Here is a 12,769-nt window from a genome sequence, read left to right as displayed (position 1 = left end):
AAACAGTAAAAAGAGACAAAGAAGGTAATTATATAATGATAAGTGGATTCAACTAGAAGAAATAACAATTCTAAACATATACGCACCCAACACTGGAACACCCAGATATATAAAGCAAATATTACTAGATTTAATGGAAGAGATATATTCCAATACGATAATAGTTGGGGACTTTTAACAATCCACTCTCACCATTAGATAGATCATGTAGACAAAGTTACCAAAGAAACATTGGATTTAAACTGCACATTAGACAAAATGTACTTGACATGAACATTTCATTCAACAGCTACAGAATACACATTATTCTGGTTAGCACAAGAAACATTCTCCAGGATAGACCATACAACAGAACACAAAACAAGTCTTAACGAATTAAAAAAGAAACAATATCAAGTATCTTCTCAGACCACAACAAAATAAAATGAGAAATCAATAACAAGAGGAACCTTGAAAACTGTACAAATACATGGAACTTAAACAACATGCTCCCAAATAGCCACTGGGTGAAGGAAAAAATTTTAAAGGAGAAAATAAAAACAATTTCTTGGAGCAAACAAAAATCTAAACATGACATACCCAAACCTATAAAAAACAGCAAAAACCATGCTAAGAGATAAGTTTATAGCAATAAACAACACCTACATCAAAAAAAAAAAATACAAAGACTCCAAATAAGCAATCTAATAATGCACCTCAAGGAGCTAGAAAAGAACAAACCAAACCCCAAATCAGAAGCAAAGAAATCATGAAAATCAGAGCAGAACTAAATGAAAGAGACAACACACACACACACACACCCCCCAAGAATCAATGAAACAAAAACAAAAAGTTGGTTCTTTTGAAAAGATTAAAAAAAAAAAAAACCAATAAGGCACTTCCTAGACTAACCAAGAAAAAAGAGAAAGACCCAACTATAATCAGAAATGAAAACAAAGACACTACAAATTAGTACCACAGAAATACAAAAGATCATCAGAGACTACTATGAACAACTATACTAGAGAACCTACAGGAAACTGATAAATTTCTGGATAAGCATAACCTATCAAGATTGAATCAAGAATAAATTAAAAAAAAAACCTGAACAGACCAATAAATGAGTAATGATACAGAATTAGTAACAGAAGTTCTCCCAACAAAAAATGTCCAGGAATTGATGGCTTCACTGTCAAATTTTACCAAACTTTCAAGGAAAAACACACATCTATTCTCCTCAAACTATTCCAAACAACTGAAGGAGAGGGAATTCTCCTTAACTTTTTCTATGAGGCATTACCCAGATACCAAAACTAGACAAGGATACTACAACTGGCTAAAAGCCAATATCCTTGATGAACACAGATGCAAAATTTCTCAACAAAATCCAACAGTACATCAAAAAGATAATACACCATGATGAAATGGGTTTATACCAGGGAAGCAAGGATGATTCGACAGACACAAATCAATAAATATGATACATCACTTCAAGAAAATGAAGACAAAAACCCTATGATCATCTCAATAAGGAGAAAACATTTGATTTTTTAATTTTGAACTTAATCTTGAATTTGCAAGATCCCTTCATGATAAAAGCTCTCAACTATGCAAAAAACACACCTCAAAATAATAAACGCCATATATGACAAACCCAGAGCTAACATCATGCTGAATTAAGAAAAGTTGAAAGCCTTTCCACAAAGAACTAGAAAACAAGGATATCTACTTTCACCATTCCTATTCAACATAGTACTGGATATCCTACCCAGAGCAATCAGGTAAGAGGACAAAAGTAAAAGGCATTCAAATTGAAAAAGAGAAAGCTAAACTGTCCCACTTTGCATATCACCTGATCTTATATTTGGAAAAACCAAAAGACTCTGCCAAAAAACTCTTAGAGCTAATAAGCAAATTCAGTAAAGTTGCAGGATACGAAATCGACATAAAAATCATGTATTGATTCATTTTTATATGTCAATGACCAACTAGCTGAGAAAGAAATCAGGAAAGCAATCCCATTTACAATAGATATAAAAAATATAGTGGCTCACGCCTGTAATCCCAACACTTTGGGAGGCTGAGGCGGGTGGATCACGAGGTCAGGAGATCAAGACCATCCTAGCTAACAGTGAAACCCTGTCTCTACTAAAAATGCGAAAAATTAGCCAGGCATGGTGGCGGGCGCCTGTGGTCCCAGCTACTCGGGAGGCCGAGGCAGGACAATGGTGTGAACCCGGGAGGCGGAGCTTGCAGTGAGCCGAGACTGCGCCACTGCACTCCAGCCTGGGCAACAGAGCAAGACTCCGTCTCAAAAAAATAAATAAATAAATAAAAATAAAAAATATATATACCTAGAAATAAATTTAACAAAGGAAGTGAAAGATCTCTATAAGGAAAACTACGCAACAATGATAAAAGAATTAAAGGGACACAAACAAATGGAAAGACATCCCATGCCCATGGATCGGAAATATTAGTATTGTTAAAATGAGCATACTGCCCAAAGCAGTATACATACAGATTGAACACAAGCCCTATCAAAATACCAATGTCATTTGCTACAGAAATAGAAAAAACAGTCCTGAAATTAATAAAGAACCAAGGAAGAGTGAGAATAGCCGAAGCAACCATGAGCAAAAAGAACAAAGCTGGAGGCCAAACTGCCTGATTTTATAAGACTACAGTAACCCAAACAGCATGGTTTTAGTATAAAAAGACACATAGACCAATGGCACAGAACAGAGAATCCAAAAGTAAATCCACATATTTACAGCCAACTGATTTTCAACGAAGGCTTCAAGAACGAACACTGGGGAAAGGACATAGTCTTCAATACATGGTGCTGGGAAAATTGGATATCGATATGTAGAAAAATGAAACTGGACCTCTATCTCTCCCTTTATGCAAAATTAACTCAAGATGGATTAAAGGCTTAAACATAAGATCCCAAACTATAAAAGTAGAAGAAAACAACAAAAAACCACTTTAGGATAATGGTCAAGGCAAAGATTTTATGCTAAGACCTTAAATGCACAGAAAACAAAAACAAAAAGAGACAAATGGCACTGTATTAAACCAAAAAACTCTGCACAGCAAAGGAAATAATCAACAGAGTGAAGGCACAACCTACTGAAAGACAGAATATACTGTAAACTATTCATTCAACAAGGGACTAATATGCAGAACCTAGAAAGAACTCACACAACAGTAAATCATCATCATCATCACATTAATAAGCAAAGGACATGAACAGATATTTCTCAAAAGAAGACATACAAATGGCCAAGAAGCATATGAAAAAATGCTCAACGTCACTAATCATCAGAGAAATGCAAATAAAAATCACAATTAGGTATCATCTTACCCAAGTTAGAATGGCTATTATTGAAAAAGACAATAACAAATGCTGACAAGGGTGCAGAGAAAACAGAACTCTTATACATTGCTTTGGGAACATATATAGCCACTTGGAAAAGAGTGTGGAGGTTTCTCCAAAAACTAAAAATAGAACTACCATATAATCCAGCAACCCCACTACTGGGTATTTATCCAAAGGAGAAGAAATTAGTACATCAAAGGAACATGTGCGTTCACACGTTTACTACAGCACTATTCACAACAGCGAAGATGCAGAATCAACCTAGGAGTCCATCAACAGACAAATGAATAAAGGAAGTGTGGTATATAAGCACAATGGAATATTATTTGGCCATAAAAAGAATAAAAGTATGTCATCTGCAGCAACATGGATGGAACTGGAGTCATTATGTTAAGTAAAATAAGCCAGACACTGAAAGACAAATTTCACAGTTCTCACTCATTCGTGGGAACGGGGAAAAAAAAAAAAAAAAAAAGTTGATCTCAGTGAGGTAGACAGATACCAGAGGCTAGGCAAAGTATGGTGGATAGGAGAGAAGCAGAGATGAAGAGAGGTTGGTCAATGGATACAAAAATACTGTTAGATACAAGGCATAAATTCTAATGTTGTATAGCAGAGTAGGGTGACCATAGCCAGCAACAATTTACTATGTATTTCAAAGTAGCTAAAAGAGAGAACTTGAAATGTTCCCAACACGTAGAAATAATAAATACTCAAGATGGATACCCCTAAATAACTTGACTGGGTCATTACACATTCTATGTATGCTACAAAATATGATATGTACACCATTAAATATGTAAAATATTATATATCAATAAAATAAAGTGATGTTAACTAATGTTTAAGATTCTGAGACCTTTAAGGGTATCCTAATTTATCACTTTTCTGGTTCCACAAAAATACATAATAAAACAAAGATAATGTAAAAAGACTAAAGAACAAGACAAGTATAAATAAGTTGAGATTGGATAAAACACACAAATATTTAAGTAATAAGGGCCTATGATTCAATTGTGTAATGTGACTTAGTTTCCCAGCAATCAGGGCCAAAACAGAGAAGCAGGAGTAACAGAACTATCAAGGAGAAAAAGAAAGAAACGCTATTTCCTTAATCACATTAAGTTTTGATTAAGTGTATCAACATCTAACAGTGTTCTTAAAATAGAATACAGATATCAAAATGCAGACTCATGAATTTTCTTTAAATATAAAGCTTATCCTAACAATTTTTTGCAAGAATCATGTTATTTTTATCTTTTCATAGGTTTTTATAGCTAGGAACCACCTCAAGAATAACAAGAGGATTTGAAATAGAGGCAGCACAGAGTAAGAGAGCAGGTGACAGGATATGCATGCAGCCACACAGTTTTAGATTTTGGCATTCCTAAACATCTTGCCAAGAAGGATATATATTCCCCACAAAATTGGTACTATAATTGAGAACAAGTATATTCTAACCAGAGATTGCAAAACAAAAACCAGGTATGCTGATGGGAATATTTCTTTTTCATCATTCTTATATGTCTGGAATGGTTTGGAACACAGAAGCAGAGAGGCCAGTCAGTGGAATCCAGTAATTATGATCCAGTTCTGCACCCAAGAAGGTCAAAAAGAGAGTAAAAACAATCATGAAGAAAACAGACCCAACAAACATATCAAATACATACTGATAGTCAATATAGGTAAACAATCACTATGGAATAAATTCTTGTTGACTTTAGGGTTGTTATGTTTCTTAAAGTTGGCAAAACCAGCAGCTGGCAAAATAAAAATCTTAGAGAAAATAGAGGTAAAGGCAGGGTTTTTAATCTTTCTGGGTGAGGGTCTGTAAGAATCTGATGAAAATACGGATTCTCTTACCAGAAAAGTGTGCATAAAAGTTTTGCAGAATTTCAAAATTATTTTTTAGAAGACCTCCAACATAAATCACAATAAAAAGCCATCTACTTGATGAATAAATTAAAACTCACCAGCACTGAAAAATCTGCTCTGAGTTACCTTCTTAAATAGTTTCAGAGAAACTACACCTTGGAGCTGCTGACGCGGTTTTGGGAAATTCAGACTATCTACACTTATCTTTCAAGTTTTTGACACGGCCATTAAACCATTTAAAATTTAGTATTATTTTCATCAGGGAAAACAAAACAGCAAAACAAAAACAAACAACAACAATGAGACATAGTACTAGTTAGACAAAAAGCTATGTAACCACCTGGTTCTTTTTCAAATTACTCTGGTGTTTAAGAGCTTTTGATCAAAAAGATTAAATGACCAAGGCTCATTTTTTCCATTGGCTCAAAAAGAAGTGGCAGGAAGGGATTCAGAAGAAAACAAGATTAATATTGAGTTTTCTTTTTTTTAAGGAAAATAAAATAAACCACAATTTGTTTCTTAAAATCTGATTTTTAAACTTTGGTTTACAAATATAGCACTGTGCTATCTCAAACTGTGGTTGGCAAAATTGTAGTTGGAGCAAGATTACTCTACCAACACTTAAACAGATGTCTTTTGTGAATCCTAGAACAGAAAAAGCTAGAAGCTACATAAAGAAAAACACTGAATGTAAGATTCTGTAGTAATGCAAATATTTTTCTTAAAAATGCAGCCATAAAATATGGATATAATCTATGAATAGATTATAGATCTCAAATAACTATTCACTTCAGGGCCAATAAACTTGGGCATTCTGCATACAAGTACACAATTCTAAGAACCACAGGCAAACTTGGTCCCTGACCTCACAGAGCTGATAATCTCACAGGAGGAAGAGGCAACGAGAAAATATAATTAAGCAGAGAACCCAGGGGGTACTAAAGGATACCTTCTTCGCTCATTTTTTTTCATTTTTAAAATCTAAAGTATAATTTAGATGCTTTAAAATACACCAACTGACATGTTTCATTAGATGAGGTTTGACAACTGTATGCATAACATCACCCTCATGATGAAAGTTCCCACATGCACCTTTAGGCACTTCTTTCCAAGCATACTTTGACTTCTTTCACCATACATTCATTATGTTTGTTCTCGGATTTCAGATAAATGGAATAATCGTAATTCTACTTTTTAAAAAGGTGAGTCAGGCTTCTTTCATTTAATATGTTTTTGAGATATATTCATATACCAACAGTTTATTCTTTTTTACTGCTGAGTAGTATTCCATTCAATGCATACTACAATCCATTCCCCTTCTGAAGGGCATTTGGGTTGTTTCCGGGGGAGGAAATAATAAGGCTGTACATTCATTCTTATAAAATATGAACAAGCATTCTTGTAAAAGCCTTTTTTAAGGACACAGGTTTTCACTTCTTTGGGTGAATACTTAGCAATTCCACTCCAAAGTTATATAGTAGACATGTATTTAAGAAATACTAAACAGTTCTCCAAAATAGTTACTGTTTACACTCCCATCAGCAATGTACAGGAGTTCCAGTTCCTCCATATCAAGTTTTATTTGGTTTTAAGAGCCTATCTTATGTATCACACTGGGTGCTAAAGATACTAGCAAACAGGACGGACCTGTCCTCACAAAGCTTACTGTCCAAAGGACTCGTGGATGGCTTCTACAACTGACATCTAACTTAAACCTGGATGAATTATTGAGCAAAAAGGCAGGAAAAGAGGAGAAGTGTTCTTGAGAGAGGAAAGAACACTCGTAAGGGTTAAAAAATACACATAGGTAGTTTTCATAATGCTAACAGAAAATAAAGATAGAACAAGTTTTGTGATGGCAGAAATATGCTTTAAAAAAAAAGGCAAGAAAGCAATGTAGTAAGTATAAGTTTTTAAAAGTCAAATAAGGATTCCTAAAAAGACAATGTGTTTAGTTTATCTCCCTATTATAAGCTCTCATTGGATCATGTTCCTTGACAGCATTGGTCATTCTTACTGGTTCAAGTCTAACTCCCTCACTAAACTAGAATCATGTCTATTTGGGTTCACACTACTGTAACCACAGTCCCTGGCAAGTAAGAGGTATTCAATCAATATTTTTTGATTACATGAGATCAGAGAGAAGTTCGGTAGTAACATTCAGAGATGGAAAGAAAGGTTTACGAAGGGTATTTGTATTAGTTTCCTATTGCTTATACAGCAATTTTAAACAAACTCAGTGGCTTAAACCAACATATACTAATTATATCATAGCTTCATGGGTCAGGAATCTAGGCACAGTTTAGCTGGATCTTCTGTTTAGGGTCGCACAAGGTTGCCATCAGGATGTCACCAGGGTTGGGTTCTTATGTGGAGGCTAAATTAGGGAAATAATCTGCTTCCAAGCTCACTCAGGCTTCCAGCAGAATTCATTTCCTTGAGGTTATAGGACTGAGGGGCTCTAGTTTCTTCCTGGCTGTTGGTGGAAACATCATAGAGGCTGTTAGTAGTTCCTTGCCACGTAGGCTTCCCTAACAGGGCTGCTTATCTTATAATGCCAGCAAGGAGTCTCTGGTGCAAGTCTACTGGTAAGACAAAGTTTTACACAACGTCACATAATCACGGAAGCAACATCCCATCACCCTAGACTCTGTTTATCACTCTGTTCTTCAAAGACTATCAATAAACAGGCTCTCTTGAAAATAACCCTTTCTGTAAAGATTTACAAAGCCACCTATAACAGTTTGTTGTTACACATACGACTACCAAAACTGGCCAAGTTAACATGTATTCGTGGGAACGGTAAATGAGAAAGCAACTAGTACCACCAACAGAAATGACCAATTATGGATGCTAACGTAAGCATAAAAGAATCAGGAAAGAGGCCAGGCACAGTGGCTCATGCAGGTAATCCCAGCACTCTGAGAGGCCAAGGTGGGTGGATCACTTGAGCCCAGGAGTTCAAGACCAGCCTGGGCAACATGGCAAAACCTGTCTCTACCAGAAATTTTTCAAAATTAGCCAGGCGTGGTGGCATGCGCATGTAGTGCCAGCTACTTGGGAGGCTAAGGTGGGAGGATCATTTGAGCCTGGGAGGCGGAGGTTGTAGTGAGCTGAGATGACACCACTGCACTCCACCATGGGCGACAGAACAAGACCCTATCAAAAAACAAACAAACAAACAAACAAAAAACACCCAAAAACCACAATCAGGAAATAAAGGAAAGGAGTACAATTCAACAAAGGGAGAAGAAAAATAGAAAAGTAAAAGGCAAAAGACAAAGTGTTAGAACACCTCAAGGATTATTCTATTCTTTCTCCTTTACCCTATTAGTAGGCCCTCTCAGGCTATATAAGGTACCAGATCTTTCTTACAGGACTAAGTACCACTATTTGCAACACTTCATATATACCCAAAATTCAGCACTAATAGGGACAGAGAACAACCAAGGTAAAGTACAAAGCAGCTAAGGCCAACTAAAGTTGGCATTTCAATCTACCTTTTATTGCTCCTGCCATCTAGTGGCAGGATCAAAAACAAAAGGATGCCAGACTGATGAACTCTATTAAAAGTAACACATGGAAAAAAAAATCCCCCTTCAATAGAACGAAAAAAACAGCCTAAATTCAATCTCAGCAAGTGATACACACGAGCACTGTCTAGATAATCACATTAAACATAGCCAGTTTTATAACTTAAAATATGGAAACTCATGAGAGAGTTATGCTCAAGCCTAATATGATTACATAAATTCCTATCAGTGTTTAAGTAACAGCAGGAAAACAATGATAGAAATTCTTAAGGATTACTAATGATATATGAGAATAACTTTTTTTACTAGGTTACTTTTACTAGGTTAACTCTGAAGGGAAAGACTCACAAATGTCATACCACCATAAATGTGACACTGTACAGTTGCAACTGGATCTCAGACTACTCTCACAAACCTCTCTCTCTGCTCTTGCAACTGATGGGTGGTCATTTTGATTGAAGCAGAGAGCATGTCATAAGCTTCAGATAACAAAGTACCTGTCTCTCTACTTTGAGCAACACAGAGAAAACCAAAGGTTGTTTAAAGGCTGCAAAAATGTCTTGAAGACTCCTTAGAGCTACTCTGCATCTTCCAATTTAAAGTCAGATGCATGTGCAAATCAAAAAAGAACACACAGAGCAAAACTTTTGAACACACATTAACTGAAAACAGGATTCCTATTTTAGTACCATCTCTTAATTTCTGCCTTAACTGGCAGTGACAGCTGTCAATTTTTATCAGTATCCATTTGAAAAAGGAGGGTGTATTCTGATTTATAAAGGACATTTACTAAACTAATTGGAAAAAAGAAAAAGCAACTGACAACAAAAAAAATTACAACAAAATAAGAGGCTGTTAGAGCATTTTAATGGCACTAAAAAAATCTGAAAAAAAATCTAAGATCACATACAAAATAGTATATTTGATCAATTAAAACTATCTAGTGACACTTTGCTCAGCTAAGCCCAATAGAGATGGAAATCTAAATAACGTAGGCAGAAGGGATGGGCACAAGTGTTCTTTCTCTTTATATAACGCACGCACAACGTGTATAACATATATTTAAGTCCGGCATAACTATTCATATATTATAGAAACAAATCTCCAATAAATATTATATGTAAACATGTTATATTTACATTTCTTTATTGTTACTAGATATTATCTAAGTTAGACATATGATTATGCATTATACTATATAGAGAGGATTTCTAACAATTATTAGATATAGAAATACATAATACACGTTTAAGTCAGACCCATAGTCATATACTATAAATATAAAATTTATAACTAACAAGCATTATCCATAGTAATAATATCCCACGGCCCACAAGTTGGTGTGATGAAAGAGCCAAAGTAGTTGGACAACTAATAAACTCAAAAGCAAAATGACCAACTTTCTGAGGACAGTCTCGGTGGAAAGCAACAGCAAAAGGTAAACTAAAATAAAACAATCACTCAAAATAAGCAATGTATACAGGCCTGAGAACTTAACTATCATAGAAGTTAGTGGTATAATACTCAACTTCGTCACCAAGACAAATCAGGAGAATCAGGGGGGATGTTATCAATGAGCAGATACTCAACTGTCCCATTTGAAAAAAAAAAAGTATGTTCCTAATGTGGATATACTTGTTCCTAATGCAGTAATTCAAATAAACAAATAAAAAGATTTAAAACATTGAAGAAAGTCAGTCCTAGTTTTATTATCTCTACGACTTTGGTAAAGTTACTTAGCCTTAGGCCTCAGTCTCCTCATCTATCAAATAAAACATCTACATCAGTCTTTTCCATGAATTGCATGGAACACTAATTTAAAAAAAATTAAAATCTTACAGTGATTCATAAATTAAATATGGTAAATACCAGATTAAATACAATTAACAGTTAACTGAACAACTTCTTAAGACTGTAACATGGTAATGTGTATTGCATATCAGTATCAAAGAATGTAGTAAGCAGTTTTTTTCCCAAATTCAAAGTATCAAAGATTATTTTGCTTAGAAGTGTAATTTCTGGAATACGTGGTCTGCAGAACATACTTTGGCAAAATAATAATTTCTTTGTGCTCGCCAGGTATGAAGTTTGTTCCATATTACAGGGAAACCAAAACTTATCTCCCTCAAAGGGGGGAAGGTTCTTCACCCCCTTTCCGAACAGAAAATATCAGCAAACTAATGAGGGAGCAGAGAAAGAAGAGAATACAAGGAGAATAAATCAGTTTTCTCCTACCTTTAGAGACAGGTTGAGGAGAGGTGGTCAATACTGAACTATAGGGAAGCTTTACCATCCTTAACATATTTAAAATAACTTAAATTTCTGTAAAATAATAACATGCATTAAACTCCTCAGAGAATAGCATGTTTGGTATACTCTATTTTAAAATTTATTTTGAGAATACAAATGTTAAAAATACATTTATTAAATTTTAAATGGGCTCATTTTGTTCCCTATTTTACAAATGAGTCATTTGTAAAACAGGGAAAAAAATGGCTGTTTTTTTCTCCCCGGTTTCACAGAAACATTTTTTTCCCTGTTTTAAAATGGCTCATTTTCCCTGTGTTACTATGCTCAACCTGGTGAAATCTTTTTGCGAAACTACTTGACACTTATACTTTATCACAGTAACATTATATCAGCATTATTATAGCAAACATGTTATACTTTAGTTTACTTCTTAGGCAAGGATAACTACCTCTTTAAGACACTTAAAATGGAAGAATTCGGGGCAGGAAAGAATAAAAACGAATGAGGCTCAATCATGCAATGGCTGGAATCACCACTCCTGTTCCAACCAAACAGGAAGGTTAAATGACCAAACATTACTTGGTCAAAAGTCTCAAGATGCTCTGCATTTCATTGCATGTCCAAGAATCCTTCCACTAAGTATTATTATTTCCACTCTGTCTTTGAATATTAGATCCAAGAAATCTGAGGTGACATGAAAATAAGTCATGCTGCCTGAAGCACTGCTTTTACACTGCAGAGATATGCTGAGGTGCCTTCAACACATAGAATTTTAAGGATCAGAAACTATACTTTTACACAGAACAAATCTTCCTAATTTGAAGGTTGGGAAGAAGTGTCTACAAATTTATTGTCTTTTTGTACTTGTTCAGGCTGTTTTATCCAAAGCTTTGCATTTTGGAATTCAGAATTGTTCTGTGGCATTTCAGTTTAAACCAACTGAGTTGTACTTGATGCGTGCCTACAGCGTTCTTCTGAGATGGACTCTCGTTCTGTCGTGCAGGTTGGAGTGCAGTGGCACGATCTCAGCTCACTGCAACCTCTGCCTCCAGGGTTCATGCAATTATTGTGACTCAGCCTCTCGAGTAGCTGGGATTACAGGCAAGCACCACCATGCCCGGCTAATTTTTTTATTTTTAGTAGAGACGGGGTTTCACCATATTGGCCAGACTGGTCTCGAACTCCTAACCTCAAGTGATCCTCCCAAAGTGTGGAAATGACAGGTGTGAGCCACCGCACCCAACCTACAATGTTCTTTTTAAAGTATATAATGCAAACATTTGAATATTAATTATAAATCTCTGGCTTCTATTATAATTTTGAAAAATATTTCACCACTACATTTAAGATGGATTTTGAATATGCTGGCAGAACCTGGTTGATCCAAATGAATAATTTAGGGAAAAAAAATTGAGGAATAAGGAGGGCAGATAAGACTAGAAAGAACTTGGGGCTGAACTTACTGCCTACTCTGTCACTCCAGGCAAGTCCTCTCACATCAAACGTCCTCAGTCCACTCATAGCAAAAGTCACAGTTACATTAAAATTTACAAGTAAATAAAAATACTTGTAAATTCTTCCAAGCCTCAATTATTTGGAGGGGAAGGGGTACAACAGGTAGGTTGAGCAAAGCATCATGCTGATTCATAATTGTACACCTTTGCAAATGCTATTCTTTGTAACAAAAATGTCACCCTGGAGGCTGACTTCAAGGCCTTTTAACATACTAAGCAGTACTCTCTCATCTGTA

The 12,769-nt window shown here is 35.3% G+C and overlaps 1 protein-coding gene across 2 annotated transcripts in view; it reads right to left on the bottom strand.

The window, feature by feature from the left end:
- STT3B (STT3 oligosaccharyltransferase complex catalytic subunit B) overlaps positions 1-12,769 on the bottom strand; it is a 108,896-nt gene that overhangs the window by 75,816 nt on the left and 20,311 nt on the right. The window lies entirely within an intron of this gene.

The sequence above is a fragment of the Pan paniscus genome, chromosome 2 (assembly GCF_029289425.2).
Source record: "Pan paniscus chromosome 2, NHGRI_mPanPan1-v2.0_pri, whole genome shotgun sequence".
Taxonomy (NCBI): Eukaryota; Metazoa; Chordata; class Mammalia; order Primates; family Hominidae; genus Pan; species Pan paniscus.
This window is presented reverse-complemented; position numbering and strand designations above follow the sequence as displayed.